This window comes from Chanos chanos, chromosome 8 (genome assembly GCF_902362185.1).
Source record: "Chanos chanos chromosome 8, fChaCha1.1, whole genome shotgun sequence".
Lineage (NCBI taxonomy): Eukaryota > Metazoa > Chordata > Actinopteri > Gonorynchiformes > Chanidae > Chanos > Chanos chanos.
The window spans coordinates 30495688-30513596 of NC_044502.1; the positions used below are offsets into that span (position 1 = coordinate 30495688).

Here is a 17909-nt window from a genome sequence, read left to right on the forward strand (position 1 = left end):
TTTTGTGATCCATCACTCAAACTGTTTAAGTCGAAGCTCCTACTTTTCAGGGTTGTCATCACAGAGAGCATAGGAAGACGTGCACTCTGCAGTAGAGCACCGTCCTTTGAGGAGATTTCATATCAAGGCGCTCTGCTTTGTTAAGCATGGGAGAAAATGATGTCTGCCTGTTTATAGTGACTCAGTTCTGATACTGAGAGGAAACAACTTCACCCTCAGTGCATGTCTGTCATTTCCACCAGTGATCATTAAAGACCTGATGGATATGAGCAACCACTTAGTTCAGTCTATATTTAGAGTGCTACTCAAGCTCTATGTGAAAGGAGGGTGCTGCATTTTGGTTTTGGTATAGGGTAATGATGCTGATGGAGGCCCAGTGAAGCTGGGAAGGAGGCGATTGAGGAGACTATCTCAGGAGCTGTGTGGTGCCTTGGGTTTAGTGCCAGATAAAGAGGAGCTGAGATCTGAGCTCTTTGAAAGAGCCGACTGGCTATGCTTCAGGGCCAGTGCCGGTACAATGCCTCTGCCAATCCAGCTGTGGCCCTCTTCCAAGAGCCCAGATTCCGTACTTTTTTTCCCCCTTTCCCTTTTGCAGTACGACTCAAGTAAGATAATGTATCTTTTTCAAGATAAACGCGTCTCTCAGTGCAATATTGATGTATATTTTACTATTGATGTTATGATGTGATGAGATATATATATATATATATATATATATATATATATATATTGTACTGCATCTGTACCCCCGTCTCGACTGTCAAGACACAGTGGTTAGTGCTGCTCGGGTGTGAAGGCACAGTTAAAAGACTTAGCAGTTCAGTGACCCTATGACTGTTTAAGAGGGTCTAGAATAAACTTATACAAGGCTGTCTGTGATCTTCAGTCTCAGCCCACAGCACCCAAACATCCTGCCCCTACCATTTAATACAATGAGCATATGTCATACACAGCAGGAAAATGTTGAGGTAACTGCCAGTATTTAAATTTATTTAACTGCCGATAAACATCACTGGTCACTACAAAACCTGTTTGGTTGGTTACTGTTGTTCTCTCTACTGTTTTAATTGTACTGTTCGTCTAAGTAGAACTGCATCTGTTTGAACCTGAGAGTAATCAGAATGAATGTAATTAAAGTAATTAAACAAGGTCTTCAAATCTGAAATCTGACAAATCACTCAGGAGTCTGTCTTACTCTTGTCTGTACAAGTCTCTTACTCTTGTCTGTACAAGTGTACAGTCAAGTGATGTTTGTTGTGTTATTGTGCAGTTTGTCATGGTTTTCTGTCATTTGTTTACAGGAATGTCTACAGTGCTTCTCAAAGCTCAGCTGCCAAATCAGAGTCCATCCAAGAGGAGCGGGTTTTGATGAGATTTCTTAAAAAGGACCACCATCGCACACATTTGATTAAAGGTAAGTGTTAATCAGAGTACAACTTGTATTTGATCAACCTGAAATGTTACTTAGCTGTCATTTGCCACTGCATCCGTTAGTTAGCAGTTAGCTGTCGTCAGCCATTTTTCCTGGCTGTATACTACAGTTGGTTCTGAAGGTCTCCAGCACTCCTCTCTATGACAAGAGATGTCTGCTGGTCTGAGGGAAGAGAAGATCAGGCAGAAATGCCAAGAGATAGCCAACACATAACACATCATAACTGGAAAGGGTGCCAGTTGTCCAGAATGGAAGAGCAGATGCTGCTGGGTAATATGTTGAGGGCCTCCTTTACAGATACTTTTCTGCATCACAATTAGGGAGAGTTAGGGGGCCAGAAAAAAAGGTTGCCACTCCTCCATCTGGAGATGTGATTTGTGAAGTGTAAATCAGCGGATGGTAGAGGGTGTTTATTTTTTCCCCCAGCTGTGTTCAGGCTTCAGAGCACAACAATATCAGTTCTCTGAGTTCACTGTCATGAGTTTTATTGTGGGAGGGATGACTGTGAGAGAGAAAGGCTACTCCTGTCAGATAAAACTATGAGCTCCTCAAGGAGAGAATCCTGTAGCATTTGAGTGCCTCTGACAGACCGAAAACTGTGACCTGATTAGAGGCAGCTATGGACAGACTCAGCACTTCATCTAAAGCTTAATTTATTGGATTCACCATTAAGGCTATGATTCATCCCGCAATCAGGTTGTACGGGATTCAAAAGGTCAAAGCACCATGCTTGATGCTTTGAATCACATACTGGCTTGGATCAAAAAGGGGCTGGAATGCCAACTTGCCTGTTTTACTCACTGCCAAGCTCATTATTCCTTTTGTTCAGTTGCCAAGAACAAATAGGTTTATTTGTTCTGAGCAAAAAGCCTGTTGTGTACACATAGATGAAAATGAAGTGATTCCTTCAGTTAATTAGCCCGTAAACCAACTAAATTGACAACCCATTTGAAACTTGTAAGTGCTTACGCTTTGTATGGACCCCAGAGGCTCCAAGAAAACGAGGTTTGTAAAACAGCAAGTGTGTTTGTTGGACTCTTAATGTTTGTAAGAGACTGAATGTAGCACATAGCATCGCTGCCCTATTCACTGACCACTCTGTTTTCACCTTATGCTGGGAAAAAAAAAACCTGGGCATGCTTCAGTTTATCTTTTCATGTTCAAATGACTTGTATAAAAACAAATGTTTGTTGATTTTCCATCTATTAAATCGATAGATGTCATGTAAATAATACATGCAATAGCAACAAACATATTTTTAAGCCCCCCCCCCCCCCCCCCCCCCCAACATCAGAAATTTAAATAAACTAAACCAGCTCCTGACAATAGTAAATGTTCATTAAGCTAAACGTAATAGGCAAGTGGTCAAACTTCACCCAGCAACAAGCACCACAGAATGAATGTTAACATTTTTGAACAAACCAAACCAACAGATCTGAACAGCCAAGACACAGTGATGAGATGTGTTCTGCGTATGTTGAATGGTAATGAAACCACCATTTTGAGCAAAACAATCTTTTAGTCTCACAGTGACCTTTGGGTGCTAAGCTAAGTTGAGTCAGTTTATGCATTCGTACTCCGTTGTTCTTTGCCTTAGCCCCCCCTTTGGCTTGTTTCTATCTTTGTTTTTCGTTGGGACAATTACCAGACTACCTCTCAAGTTTGCAGTTCTTTATACACACATTTTACTCTTCCAGTGGCTCCGCTCGTAATGTTGAAGCTTGTCCTCACGTACCTGAAGATTAATGTGGTGTGGACGTGCTTTCAGCACTGTTGGGCTCAGTCCTGTAACCTCACTGCTGTTTGAACTGTTACACCAGTTGAGATGCATGGTTGGAGAATAAAAGGGACGACATTCTTGTGTCGTCCTCTTAGACGACTGTACCTGTCTACCCAAGAGGCCGAGGTAGCAGCACTTTGTGTGAAGGAGTGTGGGAAACTGAGGAATGGGTTGTGGTTCATTCTTGTAAGTCTGTATGAGATGTAGCATCAATATTCATGGTAGAAGTTCATGGTTTCCAGGGCTCCTGGGTGTAACCTGCTTTGCTCCTGATTGATGCATTCACAAAGCTCCTCGCGTCAGTGAACTGACAATCTAATCTTACACAGCAATCATTATAAAACAATCTACCTACATATATACCAATGTCTGTAATCCTTTAGGCATACAAAAGGAAGTGCAGATTATGGAGAAAGCCCGAGATGGATTGGATTATGTGTTTTCATGTGTACACAATGATGGATTTAGGCACAAAACAGGTTTGCATTTGAAAGATTGTTGACCCAGGCTGATTTTTATTTTTATTCTATTGTTGTAATCAAATGAAATCATTTTACTATGGGCTAAAAGAAATTGAAGCTCCTTGGACTCATTCCAGAGTGTTGATGATTAACCAAAGACTCTTTTAGTTAATCATAAGCATTTTCTACTGATAAACCGTGAGCTCATTATCCACATACATTTTTTTAACTATACAGGGCATTTCAGGGTTAACTTTGGTGGTCAGCACAGTCAAAGTCATAGCCATTAGTTTGAGACAGTGATGATCACAAGTAACGTCTTGCAACAGTCTTGTTGATTCACTGTTTTTCTGTGTCAAACTTATAGTTTCTTACCAGACAGAATATTTGTGCAGGGCTTTTGATGAACTGCTCTTACATTACATTTACATTACATTTATTTAGCTGAGGCTTTTATCCAAAGCGACTTGCAATTATGGAAACAATTCAAGCTCCAGTAAACTGAGAGACCTATGAGTAAGTGGTAAGTATAACATCTGATTAAAAGTATGAGCAATAAGTGCAAGTTTTCTTTGGCACCGGTTCCTATACGATTGGTATCTACCAGACCGAATTACAATGCAGATTTTGGTGCCTCATTTTGGTACCACTTAAATGATTGAGCTGTCGATTGAAATATTTGCCCTCTGGTGCTCTGAAACCGACATAACAGGCAACAGGGGCATCTCTGCACGTCATGTGCCATTGCTAGTTAATATTACACTTGCTCTGATGGCAGCAGACTCCTACCGTTACCCTGCGTTCACACTGGGAGCGGCCAGAGCAAAATTTGCTCTGGCCGCCCGGCCAACAACGCTGTCAAACGCTGTGGATGTTCTGACGTAGATGAAATAGGCGGCTACAAGTTCGGTCGGAATGCTTAGTCTTGCAAACTTGTTTTTAGAGGGGACGCAAAGCTAAGAACCGTGTCAGCCAGTATCTTTGTGCCGAATGACCACAGGTTGGGTATAAGTTAACCTCATGAAATCTTTTAAATGTGAAGGTGAAAAATCGATCGATGAAGGAAAGAAATGAGCCATGATATTTACATGTATGATAACAAAATAAAGGAAATAAACTAATTACCAAAATTAAACTTTATTCTGATGCCCAGACCGCCCAAGACGCACCAGTCCTTGCCACTGAGAGATGCTTACTCACACAGAAAATGAATGACTTCCAGTCACTTTGACTCTCCGCTTCTGGTGTGAAAGTAAGGTTAGCTAGTGGCTACCCTAAACACGTTTAAAGTGTGGCAGGTCTGCTTGTGGCAGTGTATGTGTGTATGTTTGACCTTTGTTACTGTTGTTCTGTTCAGTTGAAGGCCATACATGCTGTGTTATTCAGTTATCAGTTTTGATGTGTTTAAGATGTTCTATATTGTTGTTGCTATGGATTTGATTAGATATTGTGTCTGTAAATAGTGGTTTCCAATTAAAAAATTGTGAAATTTTACAACACACATCTCTAAAGGCCATTTTCTCAGAATGATTTTTTTCTCACACTCTGCGCCAGAAATCTCCACTTCAGTAGCACTTACATACACCAAACTTTACAGTTTTATTCCTATATTCTTAGGGTTTTTACAGAGGGGTGTGTTCATATATCATTCATAGCCTGATTTATGTAACATTTTATTCCTAAAAACATGGTGAAAATGGATTATTTTTTATGGCTGTTGACAGTCTGATTTATGGAGTGATAAAAAGAGATATCCAAAATTCCCTCTGTAAAAACCTTTGATTCGAATATGTCAATAAAATGAAACTAGAATTTTGAACTGGCTTTATCCAATGGTCAAATTACTGTTATGGAACTGTATGCAAGTTAGTACATATTTAATTAGATAATGCATCATTTGCATATTTAAACATAAAATTTCAGAAAACTTGTAACGCAAAAAATAATTGTGTTACTATAGGCAATCAACTGGAGAAGTTTCATGGTGATATCTATAAGTTCAAATTTACCCTATTCACCTGTAGTGTCTTGCCTAAAGTGTGGCTGTATTTCAGTGGAAAGGATTCCAACACCGGGATGTGCAATAATTTGAAGTTCAGATTTGCCTTAGAAATGAAAAAAAAGCAGTTCTTTAATGTCGTCGACCTTCGTTTTGTTCTTTTTTTAAAGTACTGGTTCAGGCACCATTTTAAAAATATCGTTTCAGCACCGGTTTCAGAAAAAAACAAAACAATATCCATCCCTGGTGCAAATATATCAGGAGTTGCTGGAGTTTTTACACATGTCAGTGGCACTGCTGGATTGACAGTGGTCCACCACCCAAAAATATCCAGGCAACAGCTGTACTGTGTTCAGAAACTGACCACTGATGAGAAGCTAGAGGATAGGTAACGTAAATTGTGCATTGCAGCAGGCGTACAGGTAGGTCTATCGAATACAGTGGCCAGTGAGTGTATAACTGATGTTTTTAAAATTGTCTTTCATCCACTGCAAAGACATCTAAATACAGCAGGCGTACAGGTAGGTCTGTCGAATACAGTGGCCAGTGAGTGTATAACTGATGTTTTTAAAATTGTCTTTCATCCACTGCAAAGACATCTAAATACAGCAGGCGTACAGGTAGGTCTATCTAATACAGTGGCCAGTGAGTGTATAACTGATGTTTTTAAATTTGTCTTTCATCCACTGTAAAGACATCTAAATACAGCTCACAGAGCAATGATTAGGCATTAGGCACGATTAGGTTACAGTAAAAGTGAGTGACCTATGTTGTTTAATTTAGAGTAGTTTAATTCATGTGTTAAATCATGGTTATTTCTGTGTAGGCTTTATTGCTGCTTCATAAACTTTGTGTAAGTTGTCTGAGGTGGTCAGCTCATAGGTAGTTTAATTCCTGTTGTTAATGATCTTGACAACGGTAATAAGATAAGGATAATTCACAAATTGCTTAATGTACTGTTTGGAATTTATGCATGGCTGTCATAGTTTTCTTTTTACACGTCTTCACACACATTGACAGCTGTGACAGTATTACACCTAGCATTCATGACAGTTTTGAATTCCTCAAAACCCTACATCCTGATGCTCCACCCTATTTACAGTTTGGTTTGTACCCCAGGTTTTTGTGCCATGGTTCAGTTTGCATTGGCTCAGTTGAAAGAGAACCAAACTGATTTAGAACTGTAATTTTTCTTTCTTTTTAATGTAAACCTGTACAAATTAAACACAAAAAGAACTAATTTAAAACAAACAGCGCTCTGCAAAAAAAGATGAAAATGAAATGAAAACTGTGATGTTTAGCTGAGCTATTACTAGTTCTGAGTTATATTCAACTCAATTATCTAATCCACTGAGCAAACTGTCCTTCTCTCATTATGGGCTGTTGTGTGAAGAGTGTCCAACATGGAGAATGAGTTCTTCAAGCCAGAGACACTGAGAAGCATCCTTCAAGTGGTGTCAAGAGCTTTCGGAAAACCAGGAATAGGCTTTTAGTGATCTCTCTGTAACATCCCTTCTCATGATCATCTCTATCCGAGTGCTCGAGCATAAAGAGCAGTGGCTCTTAGATCAGTTAGAGCTTGTCTCATGGAAAAACATAGTCAGCGATGCTGTCATCGCAGATACTTTTTTAAAGGAATATCAGGTTATTGACATTTATTTTGATTGTGTTGTGGATATCAAATTATTCCCATTGATTAGTGACTAGAGAGTCAGTGAAACACTAAAAATGCCTAAATCCAGGTTCTATTCTATATCTATTGATCTTGATTGTCTCTATTAGTTCTAGTACTTATTTTCTGGGATCTTTACCAGTGAAACGCTATACCACATTACCCATGTCTTCGCTAATGTAAAGTAACGGGGGAAGGTCTGTGACTTTTGTGCATCTGTGGCTCTTCCACTTCTAAATCAGTTTCTTCACCTGATTGGTTGCTCTATTGTGTCATCGTACACTTCCAGCTTTCCCAGCCATCTCTTCTCCCCTGGGGCTGTGAAAATAACTTAATCTATGGTAAACTACATTGATTAAGAACCCATCCTTCTCTCTGTCTCTTTTATGTGAGCTTTTTATCTAGAGGGTTCGTTAAGCCCAACTGAGGCCCACCATTCCCTAGTGTGTAATGGACACATCATTTAAGGGAGATGGGGCGCTGTCACAATAAGCAACGATTTTTTATAGATCTGGACATTTCCTCGCAGAGTAAAGCTGCAGCCCTTTGGAGTAGCTCAAGCCATTGGGGCGGCCCCCTGATCTGATTTTGAAATCACTTAGTGGAGTGGGCTTCTCAGATGTCAGATTAATCTTCCTGTGATATATATCACCAGAACTGTTTACGGAAAAGAAAAGAAAAAAAGATATAACTCCCCTAACTACTCAGCAATAGCAAAAGAATGGTTGAATTGTCATAGTGTTCAGCCAAAGGGTGAAAGGTTTTACCTTGGGGCTGTCTCACTTGAATTGATGAATAAAAACCCAATGAAGCTATTTATCTCACGGGTGAACTTTTTTTCTTTCTTTGAAAAATATTTAAAAATATTTTTCTTTTCATTCTTTTGAAATGATGTACTTCACTGTAAATGAGATGGCAGTATGTAGCTATTTTATGTGAAAACATCTTTTTGAGTCAATGCACAATTTTCAACAGCTATTGTTGCTCCTGCAGAGACCCACATTTCAAGTTTGACAGACAAGACAGCTCTGATGGGCAATTATATCAAATAAATAACTTTTCACTCGTATAAATCACTTCAGAGTCATTAACCAGAAACTGATTAAAACAATAAAGGAAACGTTACCACCATCAGAGAGAGATTTTCACAAATATTGCACTTGGCACCTAACTGTAACTAGATATCCTGACAGCCTGCATAGAGTAGCTGATAATGCCAAGTACAAGAACCATGTGTGTAGCCTGCTCGCCAAGCGAATGGACATCCTATACCTACAGAGATGTATGTGCTGTATGCCTGGTGTTCTGGGGAAAATCCTGTTTGAGTAGTGGGAGGGTGAAGCAGCCTATGTTGGCTTTGCCCAGGTTAGGATCAATGGCATTAATGTGGATGTTATGAGATGATCTGTACAGCAGGAACCATCTCCAGTGTTTCACAAACAGCGCTGCCAACTCCAAAGGAGCTGCCAACCAACCTCCCTCGCCCTCCTCGAGCTGTGAGGATTAAGGCAGTAAATAGCACCTGGTATAATATCTCAATAAGGTGGACATATAAAGTCAGTCCTTAGAGGTGTTGGACTGGCATTTGGCGAATGAGTGAAGATTGACTGACCTCTCACTCAGCTCAAAAACCACCCACCGCTCAGAGAGCTCCGGGCTGGCTCTCAGAAAGAACATGGATCAAATACTTGTGTGTTCTCCTGTGAGAATAGCATAGAAGGAGAAAACAAAGTGTTATTTTGGTGCCTGCTATGAAGGATAGTAACATTCAGAAAGCCATACTGCCTAGGCCTGTTTGCTTGTGACACCACTTGATTTCGTAATGTAAGTCTGTATGGTGGTTTATGTCATATTAGTGTGTGTGTGGGGTTTTATGTTGTCATAAAATAGTACGAATTAACTTGTCCTCTTTAGTCTGCAGTTTACTACAGAATTACCATGCAGTAGCAGAGGTATTGCACCATATCTCTGCTTGTAAATGTCAACTGTAATTGCTGCTTTATTCTACTCTGGCAGCAAACTGCTTGGGCAGGTAGCTGATGCTTACTCAAAGGCACTATAAAGGATACTGTACCTAGAGTGTGGAGCATTACAGCCATTTTGGCTTAAGGAATAGGAGGGTGAGAATAGTGTTGTAAATCTCATCCTTAAGAGTGTCTGTTATGTGCTTTTTAGTAAGATGTCTGAGTAAAATCTGCTAGGCCTCTTATGGCATATTGGACATGCCTGTTGCTGCACTTTTCAAACTGTTTTACTTTTGCTGAATAGAGAGTACCTGACAGTCATTAGCTTGTATACCGTCTACCCGCAACACAAATCCCACAGAGAACCTTCTGCCCACTCTCTGTTGGGGTTCACACCATTGACTTACACCACCTGGCATACCTGGCATGCCTTGGCATCTGAAACAGTACACTGGGGTATGGCAGGTGCCAACAGAGTTGAGTGGGAAGCTGCTTTAGCCAACGGCAGGTTTGGACTCAGATAGTGTGTGAAACCTTACACTCACCTTCACAGAAGCAAAGGTGACCTACACCAAGTGCTGGAAGGATGGGGTGGTACATGCTGTGGAATGTCCTGCTTGATGCCAACCTGTTTTTTTCCCTGCTGGTAACCTTATCCAGGAGGACGTAGGGAGTTTTCTCTCATTTTCTGTGTCATTCTAAACACAGGTCACTCTTGAAATTAGGGCTAAGGTTGACTAGTCAGTTGCTGGTATGAACGAGTCAAGAATTCTGAATGGATCAGAGCAGAATCAAGCATTCCATTGAAATCAGTTGCATGATGGCTTGATGAATTTTTTTTTTGTTTCCTTCAAAAAATGTGACACATTCTCCACTTTGCAATCTAGACAAACTTTGACTGATGCAGGATTTTATTACCTGTCGACATCCACAAAATCCCCACACTACACAAAATCTCCACACTGCTTACCTCTGAAACTAGATAGTATGTTGGCTTGCTAGCTAAATTTTATTAGTAACTTCATTTATATGTATATATTTGTATGTATATATCACACAAGTAATCACCGTATTAATCAGCTAAATCTTATTTAGAACATTTATAATCCTTATGATTAGCATGGCGGAAACACTGAATAACAGATGGTATTCACAGATGATGTCACTACCCTGGCCTGTACTACACATACTGAAAGAATGCAGCACCCAGTTATTATTTATCTCAATTTAAAAATGTCTACTAATATTTTGAAATCTACTTCCCAGAATGATTAATGGATTAGTCTGTACCCATCTTCTGTAAAAATTTGCAGAAAACCTGAGCTAATCAGGAGCAAAACTTCCAACTTTGTTGACACATTCTAGTGCTCTGAGCTGTGTTTTCACCTGAAAAGATAAGTGCTAGTCTCTGAGCTGTCACTGTAAACAATGCCCTGGGCTCGAAAAGAGAAACACTGATAGATGTTTAAGCACTGGGCCACCATCTGTTTGGTTCTGATTATCTAATTACTTCTCAAGCAAACACGGTGTAACCTGTTCTCCACATAAGAGCCAGACTGGAGTATTTTCTCCAAATTTACTTTATTATGTTACACACACCATTCTGGGGCCTTTGTATCCATATCAGCAGTCAAGCTAAATTAGAGGTAAGTCTGTTTATCTGCTTCCACTGGGAATTTGCTGTTAGTTAAACTTTATCCTGATGAATCACAGGCATGTAAACTGAGTTTTCTTGGAAAATGCAATAAGACCATGGAACACCAGGATGTTGAAATACTTGATAACCTCTACAAGATACAAAAGTTCTTACCTATAGCGATTCTTTTTATTAGTGAATTAATGCTGTTTTCATCTTTTTTTTATCTCAAGTGTTTTGTTTTATAACTATACAGGCATCAATTAAGGTGTAATATGATGTTTGACCCTCAGAAGATCAATTGTAGGGACTGCTCTTCCCACCTAATTGGTAGTCATTGTGATAAATCTTTGGGCTAACCAATCCTATTTGTTTCCTCTAAAATCAAATAGTGTAATCTCTTCCCTCCCCTGGTTCCCGTTAATGTCAGTGTGATGCATCGACACTGCCTCTCCTTAAACTTTTCTCTCAAATAACCCACTGCTTTCTCTCCGTATTCTGCAAAGATTATTTTACCCGGAACCCTCTCTCATCTCCATGTGAAGATTGCACATAGATGCAGTTGGAAACTATGTCAACAGGAATTGTTAATCGTATGCATTATTAATTCTGATTCTCTAGCGAGTCGGACAGCTGAGGATCCGTTCTGTTTGCTCTTGACCTTTGTATGTGTTCATGGCTGGATGGCTCCCTTATCATCTGGGTCACCTTTAATCACTCAATAATGGACTCCATTTCAGGAATTGTTTACAGGTTTTGTTGTCAGGTTTGCTTTGTTCCTGTGTGTGGCCCCTATAATGGAAATAAACAAAGTCTTATTCATTCGACCAGTCATCTGTCGCATTAAATTGTTTACTTGCTATGCTACAGGGATAACAACGATAGATTAACCTGCATGCCATCATTGTTGCCCCTAGTTTGAATCTTGTTGATACTGCCAACCAGGTCAGGTGCATTGCAAAGACCATTATTTGCCATGTTCTGGAAAGGATTTCTGTGTTAGTTGAAAGAATGAAGAAAATACGCGAAAATGGAATGGAGCATTGAAATACTAATAAAAAGAATCATAAATAAACAACAGCAAGAAATGAGACTGATAGATCTTACCCATCATTTTGCATTATTGCATTTTGCACTTTTGCATTATTTGCATTTTGCATTAATATGCAATACATCAGCAAACAGTGTGCAAATTAATAGAAAAGTGCAAAAGGAAAATTGCATTTGACATAGATAAATGATAAAGTAGTAATATTACATATAAAGGAATATAAGTTACATAAAACGAAGCATTACTTAGACAAATATTGAAACCAAAAAAAACAAAGAAAAAGAAATAGACATAAATTATACATACATACATACGTACACACACTTAATCAGGGGTATCGTGAAATATTGCTTTATGTCTGTTTAGTAATGATTTACTTTTGTTTTTGATTATAATTTACTTTTGTTTTTGATTATAAAATTTGGCATATATAATTTAAAATTGTACTATATACAATGGAAGCCGCTTATAGTGATCATGTCTGTCCGGGTGAAATTAATCACTATAAGCAAACAATCATGATAACTGAGTTTTGTTTTGTTTTTTTCTTCTTTTTCTTTATTTCTCATGCAGATTACCATCTAGTTGACATCTGTATATTTATTACATGAATATAAAGTAATGAAACGGACAGCATCGCTATTTACAGAATTTTGTGGACACTTTCAAAATACAGTAGGCCTACAGCTGTTTCAAACGATTTTCAAATTACAGTATTGTACAAATTAAATTATTCAACTGTGTATAATTCAAACACACTACAATGCAGCACAGTACTGTAAGTGAAATATAGCTTATTGTAGTTCAAATTATAATTAGGCTGTAGCCTGAAACGTAAAAGTAATGTGCGGTTTACAAATTACAGTAATTTCAGTAGTGCAAATGCAGACTAAGCCACGCCTTGGCCCAGGTTTCGGTGCCTTTCTTAATTTTTAACAGAATAGAACATAAACTGTAGGCTATTAATTCGGAGCTTGTAGCAGAGTTTGAAATCAAACTTATCCGTAAAATATTCTGAGGAACACCAAGTTTCGCTGCTGCATCTTGTTGGCTCATTTTTTGCAGTTTGTCGTAAGCTTCGATGAGTCTACGTTTGTCACTGTGAGAAAATGACTTTCTTTTTCCCGTCATGATTTCTGTGCATGCAGCATTAGCCTCAAGTGCCTAGTCGGAAGCAGACAGGTTACCGTGAGACATAGTAGGCCTAATCAAAGTAAAGCTAAAAAAAAAAAGGATTACCGTAGTTTTCATTTCATTTTCATTTCATTTCAAAATGAATACTGTAAGTGGACTACTTGATTACTCTAAGCAAATTATACAGTACTGTACTTGTATAGGAATGTTTCTGTCTCAAGCTTTTTGATCCATATAAGCGGTTGATCACTATAACCGTGATCACTGTAAGCAGTTTCCACTGTATTCAAGATACATTATCTTGCTTTTATAAAACAAAATGATACCCTTAAGGGTGAAAGCATAATTGGGTTTGTTATATTTAAATGTATGGGAGGCTGTCTTTCTGAAATGTCTCTAAAAAAACTACATGCAAAGAACAAATTAATAAAAGTTTCTTCACTATGCTTTCAAAGAAACACACACACACACACCCTCCTCATCAGTAAATTTACAAAGTTTTACATTTTTTGTCTCTTCAGTTCCATGTAAAGTCAGGTTAGATTGTATGATGCTGATTTCACTGTGGCTTAGACGTCTCCTCGCTAGCTGAATCAAATCAGCTGGAATAGCATTATCAAGGGAATAATATTCTTTGAAATGGACTGGGAAATTGTGTGAGGTCATACACTGTTCAAATTATAATATGTGTCCCCTCACATTAAAAATAAATGAAAGATGGTTAATGCCATTTTGATGCCATTTGGGAAAGAATAGGGATTTGTTCAGCCTGCATATCCTAGAATTATACCATAATATGGTTTTATGGAGGGAAGATTGTGACAGTAATGTATCTTCCAGGCAAGGAGAGCTTGTTGATGAAATTTGGATAACACAACTGCTAGTTTTTTGGCATATAGTCACAAAGTAACAAAAAATTGAGACCACTAACTTAATCAGAAATCTGAGTTGAGATAAAGTTCCAAATTGAATGAGGGGTGGCCAAACATTTTCGCAGCCAATTTACTTTAAATGTGTTAACAATATCAAGCTCAAGACCTCCATTTGCTTAGTTAGGTATGACACCTTTTTTTAGCCTGTTAGGGCTCTTTTTCCAAATAAAAGTTTAAAAATTGTTGATCTTGTTACAGGCTGTATCATTGCCATACATAGACAACAAAAAGATACATAGAGGGACAAGCCCTCTGTTTTAGATGACAGAACTCTTCTGTATATCAGTGTTAATTTCGTCTACGAAAACTGTCACAAAATGTTCATCAACCTAACTTTTTTCCACAATGAAAATGAGACGATAACAAAATAAAAACGCACCTTTGAAAATAAAAACTGTGATGAAATATATTACCATTTTCCGTTGACGAATAATAGCAAGACGTTGATGTCAGAGACAGACAAATAGACAAGCAATTTCGCTACCATAGGCCTATATTTTTTCATCCAATTACGTGCATGCACTCAATTTGCAAGATATGCACAGCCATATATTGCATGCTTATGATTGGTTGATACATACTGGTAGTGCTGCCCCGCCAATATCCCCTCTCCTCTGGAAACCGAACGTTAAACATTTTAACCAAGGTTAACTTGGCAACTCAAATCATGGCTACTCTCAGAAGAAGAAAAAGAATAGATTTGTGGACACATTTTAGCTATAATACAACTGAAAATAAAACTGAATGAAAAATATTTTGAAATTAAATAAATGTCAAATTTATTTGATGAACAGCCAAAGAATGTAGTCAAATTCCTTCCACATGACAACAGCCACATAATTCTGTACCAGCATACAGTGCATGATACAGCCCCTCTGGTTGTTACTGTATTATTAAATGCATCACGTTTAGACTATAGCTGGGAGTCCCTGGCCCTGAGAAGAAAACCTAAGGAATGTAGCAAACCTAGGAATATCTGTGTGCTTAATGAAATCACTGTAATGATTTAATTCTAAAAAATGCAAATTAAGTAAAATGTGACACAAATGCTTTTGACTAAAATTAGACTAAAACTTGTTTAGTTTTCGTTGACTAAAACTAGACCAAAGCTAATAATGATTAAATGACTAAAATATGACGACAAACAAGTATGTAAGACTAAATCTAAGACTAAATCAGAATCACCTGCCAAAATTAACACTGTTGTAAATAGAGATTTCCATTTGTAAACAAAGATTTAAAACCTTGTGGCTTTTATTAATCTCGGAGAGAGATTCTTTTGTTGTCTGGCAAGGACATTTTTAATGACATGATTTCCTAAATATTTAATTGAATCCTTCACAGATGTCTTCTCAATATATTTATAATTATAACCATGCCCACAGAGAATTTCACATTTAGAAATATTGAACTATAGGCCAAAATCATCAGAAAAGTTGCCAATAATGTTGCGTACTTTTGACAGCATGCCCTTTTCTTTTAAAAATAAAATTGTGCCATCAACAAGTTGGGAAATTTTCATCTCTGTGCCAAAAATGGAGATGCTTACCAATTTATTGCAGCTGACAATACTGACAGTTAGCATTGCAATGACTAAAAGAAATAAAAAATGAGATCAGGCATCCCTTTCTAACCCCTCAAGTAACATTAAATCTTCTATTTGTATATGGATTGAGGATAACAGAGTTATTTATATCTTTTATAAAGCATCGTAATAAAGGCCTCACTAAAACCAGATAATTTTCTGTTTCATACCCTACCCTGAAGTTATGTTCAACTATTTCAAAAGCCTGAAAAAAGTCTAAAAAAAAAAGAACAGTTCCATCATTAAAGATGGCATCATTTCATAGACATATGCCAAACTTCGAGTAACCATGGATACATGTAATATCAGTTACACCTTTCAGACATGGACCAATCAGTCAGTGATCAGATAATGGAGGGTAAATGTGGCAAGGTCCATCTTATAAGTCTTACCTTATAAGGTACATTGTATGGCAAACTGCAAAGCTAAAAATCTGTCCTTAATTTAGGTGACAAACTGTTATTAGACCATGTAAGTTTTGCAGTAGGATTGAAAAAATACTGTCTGTTAAGGCAAGACCATTGTAAAGAGAAGATGCAATGTTTGTGCCACAAGCAACAAAGAAAGGCCAATGTAGATGCCTATCAACTATGTCATTGGATGCAGCATTGAAGTCACCAGAAATAATGCAGTGTGACTCCTGATATTTTACCTGAAGTTCTTTACATTTTCTATAAATCTCTCCAAAAATCAGTTTGGTTTATGTGGCTGAGTCATGCCCATATATGTTGCACAAAATAGAAATTGTGTTATCCAGTTTGCCTGTTAATACCACCTATCTACCATCCTTAGCAGCAAAAAAGTCCAAAGTATCACCCTAATCTACGCACAGAGAGAAGTACTCCATTGGAGTGATTAGATCCATGACAAAAGTAAACTGCATTTCCACACTGCTGTTTCCAAAACATCATGTCAGAGGCGGTAGAATGCATCCCCTGAGGAAAACTAAAGTCAGCCTTGCTATGCTTACAGTGTAAAAAGACTTACAATATAAAAAGACCACTCTCCTTTTTGTGTGTTCCAAGAAGGTCTGCCAAACAGTTTATTCACCCAACTGTCATTTCAGGATGCCTTTACAGTTGGTGTGTTCTGCCACAAGTGCTACATACTCATGGAGACTCTTGTAAACTCATAACCTGCATGCTTGGATTGTAAAATGTCTAAATGAATAAATATAAATGTAAATTCAGCAGTTGCAAGGAAGCAGTAGCTGATTTCACTCTCATTTCATTTGTTTCAGAAGACATTTAGATCGTGCCATGGTGGTGGCACAGGGAATTTGCAATCCCAAATTTAGTGAAAAAGGATAAAGAAGCCCCCAGAAAAATGGTTACCCAAATTAGTCTAAAGTGCATTAGCAACCCAAACTAATTGCTAATGCACTTTGTATTAAGCCCAAAAGTCTGACCTATTAGAGCACAGGTTTCAAACTCAAGGCCCACTGACTCATTTCATGCAGCCTGCGTGAACTTACTAAAAATAATACTGGTATTGCCCATAGTAAGTGAAACGACTAAGATTTGTAACATAGACCAGCACTGTATCACTAGCCCAACAGCACACGCAGACAAAAGACCTTTTTTTTGTCATTTCAGGTTAATATAAAATGTCAACAAAAAAAAAAGTTGATGGAGCGAGAAGAAAATTTCAACAGAGGTGGGAGAGTGAGGACATCTTTGCTCTTAGTGGAGATATGCCATTGTGTCTTTGTAAAGAAGCAGTGACAGTAATGAAAGTTATACGTTTCACCTCCAGTATTACATGATACACAAAGCCAAGCATGCCGACCTGACTCACGAACAAAAACAGCATAAAGTTTGAGAATTAATAAACGAGCTTCACACACATCAGAGAGGGTTTATTGTAGCAATGGCACAGAACAGCACTGTTTTATTTCAGAAGAAATAAATAAGAGATTCAGGTCTCTTTAAATCCTGTATTAATCATTATGATAAATTATATAATATTGTGTTCAACTAAATTCACATTACCCCTTCGTTTTCATAAAAGCATCCAACCTTTTGCTTTCATTGCTTAGATTATTGGTATAACCTGTGTTAATCTAGAGTAGAGGTGGTTACATAGGTTAAAAGAAAAATCATCAATATTTAGCCTTGCACTTTATTGCCCTTTTTAGGGCACAAAAAATTGCCACCATGGACTGGGCTAAAACTGAGCTTGAAAACCCTGAATTAGCGGAATATTTGTTATTCTTTGAAACAAGAGGCATGTTCTCCACTTCTTCTCTAACGTGACAAGCACT

General features: G+C 38.0%; 1 protein-coding gene across 1 annotated transcript in view; it reads left to right on the forward strand.

Moving 5' to 3' along the window:
- The first annotated feature begins 1368 nt into the window (after positions 1–1368).
- The window catches only part of ndst1b (N-deacetylase/N-sulfotransferase (heparan glucosaminyl) 1b), a 44759-nt gene continuing 28218 nt past the window's right edge, over positions 1369–17909 (forward strand). Inside the window, exon 1 of the mRNA XM_030781371.1 lies at positions 1369–1414. The gene's annotated coding sequence lies outside the window, so the exon portion shown is untranslated. The remainder of the gene's footprint in view (positions 1415–17909) is intronic.